Source organism: Drosophila bipectinata, unplaced genomic scaffold, assembly GCF_030179905.1.
Source record: "Drosophila bipectinata strain 14024-0381.07 unplaced genomic scaffold, DbipHiC1v2 scaffold_20, whole genome shotgun sequence".
Lineage (NCBI taxonomy): Eukaryota > Metazoa > Arthropoda > Insecta > Diptera > Drosophilidae > Drosophila > Drosophila bipectinata.
In genome coordinates, this window is record NW_027222843.1 from 59,779 (window position 1) to 68,354 (window position 8,576).

General features: G+C 31.1%; 2 non-coding genes across 2 annotated transcripts; both read right to left on the reverse strand.

Annotated features, from left to right (window-relative positions):
- Positions 1–153: 153 nt before the first annotated feature.
- On the reverse strand, positions 154–332 carry LOC138927214 (5.8S ribosomal RNA). Its single transcript, XR_011443741.1, has one exon. It is a non-coding gene; the product is annotated as a 5.8S ribosomal RNA (ribosomal RNA).
- A 707-nt stretch (positions 333–1,039) lies between these two features.
- LOC138927205 (small subunit ribosomal RNA) lies at positions 1,040–3,033 on the reverse strand. Its single transcript, XR_011443732.1, has one exon. It is a non-coding gene; the product is annotated as a small subunit ribosomal RNA (ribosomal RNA).
- Positions 3,034–8,576: the final 5,543 nt, after the last annotated feature.

Sequence of the window (8,576 nt, forward strand, 5' to 3'; positions counted from 1 at the left end):
AGAATTGTATATCTTCATTTTTTCTTTTATAAATATTTGAGATAATTGCTTTTATATTTAATATTATGAATATATAAATATATCCAATAATATACCATATGCATATCATTATAAAAATATATAATAATAAGCAACTTTATTAGCATAGTCTTACAACCCTCAACCATATGTAGTCCAAGCAGCACTATAAAATTAATTAAAGTACATAACAGCATGGACTGCGATATGCGTTCAAAATGTCGATGTTCATGTGTCCTGCAGTTCACACGATGACGCACAGTTTGCTGCGTTCTTCATCGACCCATGAGCCGAGTGATCCACCGCTTAGAGTTTTATAAATATATATAAATATACAATTCGTCAATTATGTTTTTATTGAAAGAAATTAAAAATACACCATTTAACTGGCATATATCAATTCCTTCAATAAAGTTATTTTTATACCTAAAATAATTGTTGCGAAATGTCTTAGTTTTATATAATCAATATAAATATAATTTATATTGTTTTAATATTATATAAAGCATTAACCTGTATATCAGGTACAACAATGTATATTTTAGGTGTTGCATTTATCAATGTATGCGCATAATTTAATATGAACAATACATCACGCAACGCATGTATATTAATTAAATATACACGCAATTTATATTCAATACATTCGTCTATATTTAAACATATAAAATATGTTTAATTTTTTGATATACCTAAAATAATTGTTGCGAAATGTCTTAGTTTTATATAATCAATATAAATATAATTTATATTGTTTTAATATTATATAAAGCATTAACCTGTATATCAGGTACAACAATGTATATTTTAGGTGTTGCATTTATCAATGTATGCGCATAATTTAATATGAACAATACATCACGCAACGCATGTATATTAATTAAATATACACGCAATTTATATTGAAGACAACAAATGGTCTATATATTCAATATAATATATATGTCTTTTATTTTTGGGTAATTTTTATTTATATATTTATATATAATAAATATTTTAATAACGGATAAGATTCATTCAATAATGATCCTTCCGCAGGTTCACCTACGGAAACCTTGTTACGACTTTTACTTCCTCTAAATAATCAAGTTCGGTCAACTTCTGCGAAACAACCGTAACACACAAGGCGTCACAGTGATCACGTCCGGAGACCTCACTAAATAATTCAATCGGTAGTAGCGACGGGCGGTGTGCACAAAGGGCAGGGACGTAATCAATGCGAGTTAATGACTCACACTTACTAGGAATTCCAAGTTCATGTGAACAGTTTCAGTTCACAATCCCAAGCATGAAAGTGGTTCAGCGGTTTACCCGGACCTCTCGGTCTAGGAAATACACGTTGATACTTTCATTGTAGCGCGCGTGCAGCCCAGGACATCTAAGGGCATCACAGACCTGTTATTGCTCAATCTCATTATTGCTAGACGCAATTTGTCCATTTAAGAAGCTAGTATCCTTATAATGGGACAAACCAACAGGTACGGCTCCACTTATATAAACACATTCAAACACAATAAACATTTTACTGCTACCATGAATGAAGGCTATATAAGCTTCAACACCATAATCCTGAAGATATCTATTTAATATATTTGAGTCTCGTTCGTTATCGGAATTAACCAGACAAATCACTCCACGAACTAAGAACGGCCATGCACCACCACCCATAGATTCGAGAAAGAGCTATCAATCTGTCTTACACACTTATGTTCGGACCTGGTAAGTTTTCCCGTGTTGAGTCAAATTAAGCCGCAGGCTCCACTCCTGGTGGTGCCCTTCCGTCAATTCCTTTAAGTTTCAGCTTTGCAACCATACTTCCCCCGGAGCCCAAAAGCTTTGGGTTCCCGGAAGCGACTGAGAGAGCCATAAAAGTAGCTACACCCAATTGCTCGCTGGCGTTGGTTATGGATAGAACGAGCGCGGTATCTGATCGCCTTCGAACCTCTAACTTTCGTTCTTGATTAATGAAAACATCTTTGGCAAATGCTTTCGCTTAAGTTAGTCTTACGACGGTCCAAGAATTTCACCTCTCGCGTCGTAATACTAATGCCCCCAAACTGCTTCTATTAATCATTACCTCTTGATCTGAAAACCAATGAAAGCAGAACAGAGGTCTTATTTCATTATCCCATGCACAGAATATTCAGGCATTTGAAGCCTGCTTTAAGCACTCTAATTTGTTCAAAGTAATTGTACCGGCCCACAATAACACTCGTTTAAGAGCACTAATGCAGGTTTTTAAATAGGAGGAACATATGAAAAAATACAAGTATTTAAACATATATAAGAACTCCACCGGTAATACGCTTACATACATAAAGGTATAGTACTAACTACAATTGTATGTTGTACTACCCGTATGAAGCACAAGTTCAACTACGAACGTTTAACCGCAACAACTTTTAATATACGCTATTGGAGCTGGAATTACCGCGGCTGCTGGCACCAGACTTGCCCTCCAATTGGTCCTTGTTAAAGGATTTAAAGTGTACTCATTCCAATTACAGGGCCTCGGATATGAGTCCTGTATTGTTATTTTTCGTCACTACCTCCCCGAGCTGGGAGTGGGTAATTTACGCGCCTGCTGCCTTCCTTAGATGTGGTAGCCGTTTCTCAGGCTCCCTCTCCGGAATCGAACCCTGATTCCCCGTTACCCGTTGCAACCATGGTAGTCCTAGATACTACCATCAAAAGTTGATAGGGCAGACATTTGAAAGATCTGTCGTCGGTACAAGACCATACGATCTGCATGTTATCTAGAGTTCAACCAATATAACGATCTTGCGATCGCTTGGTTTTAGCCTAATAAAAGCACATGTCCCATAAGGTTCATGTTTTAATTGCATGTATTAGCTCTAGAATTACCACAGTTATCCAAGTAACTGTTAACGATCTAAGGAACCATAACTGATATAATGAGCCTTTTGCGGTTTCACTTTTAATGCGTGTGTACTTAGACATGCATGGCTTAATCTTTGAGACAAGCATATAACTACTGGCAGGATCAACCAGAATAATGTTTATATCTTTGATATATTTCATTTTCATATTGATATATAGAAAATAAATATTGCAAATATTTGTATAAATTAAAATATTAACGAATTTGGCCAATTATTATATGGCATTCAATATTCGTTCATTTATTAAAATATATATATATATATATATATTTATAATATATCCCTCGGGTGCCCAACGCATACACCTCAGGGTATATTTTTTTCATGGCTTTTTCTTAAACCCTCGTTTGTGTTAGGGTATTTATATGAGCGGGCGGTCTTTTTATTTATATAAGCCTTCTTTAATATTTTTTTTAATAAAATACAATATTATGCATATATTTAATTCTAAAATATCTTTATATTTTCACATACAACAATTTGTATATATTCACATATATATATTTGCTTAATTTTATAATAAAATTATCGCATATGTATTTTGATAATAAATTTAAAATTTATTTTCTTTGTATATAAAAGTCTAGTTTTATATGATATAAAACTAAGCACTTTTTAATTTTCATATATTTATATATTTTCATATATATAGTTTATTCATATTTATTTATACAATAATAATAATAATAATATTACTACTATTATCATATACGTATATGAAATTAAATTAATTCCATATACTTACTAGGATATAATAAAAAGAAATTTTTATTTGCCTAGAACCAGAAATTAACGATAATAATTGGAAACTTGTCAAATTATAATTTATAATAAGACGTAGACGCTTCAACGATATTATCTAAGTATACAATATAGTGTATATATAATATATAATATAGTATGTTATATTATATAGATAGGCTTACACCACCTACCATATATACCTTTTTGACCACACTTTCGTCAAGCTGGGTATTTATTTGCCTTCTTTCCCTCACCTAAAAATACTCATCGGTATTTTAGTATATTCATATAATATAAATAATATACTATATTGGTAGGACGACACCACCTACCCTATATACCTTTTTGAACACACTTTCGTCAAGCTGGGTATTTATTTGCCTTTTTACCCTCACCTAAATATACTCATCGGTATATTTCAGTATATTTTAGTATATCCATATGAATATGTATATCCATATCCATATCCATATCCATATCCATATGAAAATAATTTAATATTTCCATATTTATTATAATATAATAAATATTATTATATTATATATTATATGGTAGGCTATCCCCATCACCTACCATATATTTCATATACATATAAATATTTTCATATCCATATATATTTTTTTATATTCATATATTTTCATATATGTTATATGCATATGTATTCATAACCATATGCTCATATATTAATACTGGCGGTCTTCTGTTTAATATAATATTATTTTAATATTATATTGGCAGGCTGAACACCACCTACCCTATATACCTTTTTGAACACGGTTTCGTCAATCCGGTCATTTATTGTATGGGAAGTATGACTTTCCCACACATATTTGGATATCCATACGATTGCATATCCATATGAAAATATTTTTAATATTTTTAATATATTTTTAATATTTCCATATTTAATATAATATAATTAAATTATTATATTATATATTATATGGTAGGCTATCACCATCACCTACCATATATTTCATATACATATAAATATTTTCATATCCATATATATTTTTTTATATTCATATATTTTCATATATGTTATATGCATATGTATTCATAACCATATGCTTATATATTAATACTGGCGGTCTTCTGTTTAATATAATATTATTTTAATATTATATTGGTAGGCCGAACACCACCTACCCTATATACCTTTTTGAACACGGTTTCGTCAATCCGGTCATTTATTGTATGGGAAGTATGACTTTCCCACACATATTTGGATATCCATACGATTGCATATCCATATGAAAATATTTTTAATATTTTTAATATATTTTTAATATTTCCATATTTAATATAATATAATTAAATTATTATATTATATATTATATGGTAGGCTATCACCATCACCTACCATATATTTCATATACATATAAATATTTTCATATCCATATATATTTTTTTATATTCATATATTTTCATATATGTTATATGCATATGTATTCATAACCATATGCTCATATATTAATACTGGCGGTCTTCTGTTTAATATAATATTATTTTAATATTATATTGGTAGGCCGAACACCACCTACCCTATATACCTTTTTGAACACGGTTTCGTCAATCCGGTCATTTATTGTATGGGAAGTATGACTTTCCCACACATATTTGGATATCCATACGATTGCATATCCATATGAAAATATTTTTAATATTTTTAATATATTTTTAATATTTCCATATTTAATATAATATAATTAAATTATTATATTATATATTATATGGTAGGCTATCCTCATCACCTACCATATATTTCATATACATATAAATATTTTCATATCCATATATATTTTTTTATATTCATATATTTTCATATATGTTATATGCATATGTATTCATAACCATATGCTCATATATTAATACTGGCGGTCTTCTGTTTAATATAATATTATTTTAATATTATATTGGCAGGCTGAACACCACCTACCCTATATACCTTTTTGAACACGGTTTCGTCAATCCGGTCATTTATTGTATGGGAAGTATGACTTTCCCACACATATTTGGATATCCATACGATTGCATATCCATATGAAAATATTTTTAATATTTTTAATATATTTTTAATATTTCCATATTTAATATAATATAATTAAATTATTATATTATATATTATATGGTAGGCTAACATCATCACCTACCATATATTCCATATACATATAAATATTTTCATATTCATATATATTTTTTTTTATATATTCATATATTTTCATATATGTTATATGCATATGTATTCATAACCATATGCTTATATATTAATACTGGCGATCTTCTGTTTAATATAATATTATTTTAATATTATATTGGTAGGCCGAACACCACCTACCCTATATACCTTTTTGAACACGGTTTCGTCAATCCGGTCATTTATCGTATAGGAAGTACGACTTTCCCACACATATTTGGATATCCATACGATTGCATATCCATATGAAAATATTTTTAATATTTTTAATATTCGTGAGTTTTTAAATAGGGACAGAAGGAATCTCTTGAATTGAATCATGCGCGTCACTAATAAGATGACGAGGCATTTGGCTACCTATGCGAAAGTAATTCAACTCCCGCCGTCTTAAGGTTTAAGACTTATAACAATATATGTTTAATATTATATCTATCCGTGAGGTTTTAAATAGGGACAGAAGGAATCTCTTGAATTGAATCATGCGCGTCACTAATAAGATGACGAGGCATTTGGCTACCTATGCGAAAGTAATTCAACTCCCGCCGTCTTAAGGTTTAAGACTTATAACAATATATGTTTAATATTTTTAATATCCGTGAGGTTTTAAATAGGGACAGAAGGAATCTCTTGAATTGAATCAGGCGCGTCACTAATAAGATGACGAGGCATTTGGCTACCTATGCGAAAGTAATTCAACTCCCGCCGTCTTAAGGTTTAAGACTTATAACAATATATGTTTAATATTTTTAATATCCGTGAGGTTTTAAATAGGGACAGAAGGAATCTCTTGAATTGAATCATGCGCGTCACTAATAAGATGACAAGGCATTTGGCTACCTATGCGAAAGTAATTCAACTCCCGCCGTCTTAAAGTTTAAGACTTATAACAATATAATGAAAAATATTATTTTCATTTTTCACGTCACTATTAAGATGACGAGGCATTTGGCTACCTAAACGAAAGTAATTCATCTTCCGCCGTTATAAGGTTTAAGACTTATAACAATATAAATGAAAAATATTATTTTCATTTTTCACGTCACTAATAAGATGACGAGGCATTTGGCTACCTATGCGAAAGTAATTCAACTCCCGCCGTCTTAAAGTTTAAGACTTATAACAATATAAGTGAAATATTTTTTTTTCATTTTTCACGTCACTAATAAGATGACGAGGCATTTGGCTACCTATGCGAAAGTAATTCAACTCCCGCCGTCTTAAGGTTTAAGACTTATAACAATATATGTTTAATATTTTTAATATCCGTGAGGTTTTAAATAGGGACAGAAGGAATCTCTTGAATTGAATCATGCGCGTCACTAATAAGATGACGAGGCATTTGGCTACCTATGCGAAAGTAATTCAACTCCCGCCGTCTTAAGGTTTAAGACTTATAACAATATATGTTTAATATTTTTAATATCCGTGAGGTTTTAAATAGGGACAGAAGGAATCTCTTGAATTGAATCATGCGCGTCACTAATAAGATGACGAGGCATTTGGCTACCTATGCGAAAGTAATTCAACTCCCGCCGTCTTAAGGTTTAAGACTTATAACAATATATGTTTAATATTTTTAATATCCGTGAGGTTTTAAATAGGGACAGAAGGAATCTCTTGAATTGAATCATGCGCGTCACTAATAAGATGACGAGGCATTTGGCTACCTATGCGAAAGTAATTCAACTCCCGCCGTCTTAAGGTTTAAGACTTATAACAATATATGTTTAATATTTTTAATATCCGTGAGGTTTTAAATAGGGACAGAAGGAATCTCTTGAATTGAATCATGCGCGTCACTAATAAGATGACAAGGCATTTGGCTACCTATGCGAAAGTAATTCAACTCCCGCCGTCTTAAGGTTTAAGACTTATAACAATATATGTTTAATATTTTTAATATCCGTGAGGTTTTAAATAGGGACAGAAGGAATCTCTTGAATTGAATCATGCGCGTCACTAATAAGATGACGAGGCATTTGGCTACCTATGCGAAAGTAATTCAACTCCCGCCGTCTTAAGGTTTAAGACTTATAACAATATATGTTTAATATTTTTAATATCCGTGAGGTTTTAAATAGGGACAGAAGGAATCTCTTGAATTGAATCATGCGCGTCACTAATAAGATGACGAGGCATTTGGCTACCTATGCGAAAGTAATTCAACTCCCGCCGTCTTAAGGTTTAAGACTTATAACAATATATGTTTAATATTTTTAATATCCGTGAGGTTTTAAATAGGGACAGAAGGAATCTCTTGAATTGAATCATGCGCGTCACTAATAAGATGACGAGGCATTTGGCTACCTATGCGAAAGTAATTCAACTCCCGCCGTCTTAAGGTTTAAGACTTATAACAATATATGTTTAATATTTTTAATATCCGTGAGGTTTTAAATAGGGACAGAAGGAATCTCTTGAATTGAATCATGCGCGTCACTAATAAGATGACGAGGCATTTGGCTACCTATGCGAAAGTAATTCAACTCCCGCCGTCTTAAGGTTTAAGACTTATAACAATATATGTTTAATATTTTTAATATCCGTGAGGTTTTAAATAGGGACAGAAGGAATCTCTTGAATTGAATCATGCGCGTCACTAATAAGATGACAAGGCATTTGGCTACCTATGCGAAAGTAATTCAACTCCCGCCGTCTTAAGGTTTAAGACTTATAACAATATATGTTTAATATTTTTAATATCCGTGAGGTTT